This window comes from Penaeus monodon, chromosome 28, assembly GCF_015228065.2.
Source record: "Penaeus monodon isolate SGIC_2016 chromosome 28, NSTDA_Pmon_1, whole genome shotgun sequence".
NCBI lineage: Eukaryota > Metazoa > Arthropoda > Malacostraca > Decapoda > Penaeidae > Penaeus > Penaeus monodon.
In genome coordinates, this window is record NC_051413.1 from 18,378,512 (window position 1) to 18,378,940 (window position 429).

Genomic DNA, 429 nt, shown 5'->3' on the forward strand with positions numbered 1-429 from the left:
TTATCCTCGGACTCTGAAACACTTCAACTTACTTCCGGTGTGCTTTACTCTTAAACGTTGCAAAGAATCTGCTCTGTCATATAATCGTCGCTGTGAGATCTGGCGCTCAACCTTTTCCCTGAGATTTACGTCCGTGACTCACACGCGCCAAGGCCCTGGAACTACCCGGGCATTTCCCTCCCGGAGCGCGCGTGGCTTGACGGCCGTAAGACCTTATTTGGCCGGCGTCGTGCGTCCGGCCGTTCCTTCGCTCATTGGCTCACAGCGCGGTAGGAATCCCAAGAGAAAGATAATTACTCTCATCCCCATTTCGTCAAGGGTGATGCATTGGGATATGTAATATAAGACAAGATTGGGGATACATATATTATTTGCACATTGTATTCAATTCATCTACATAGTATTAAGTGAAGGTAATTTGACAGGCTG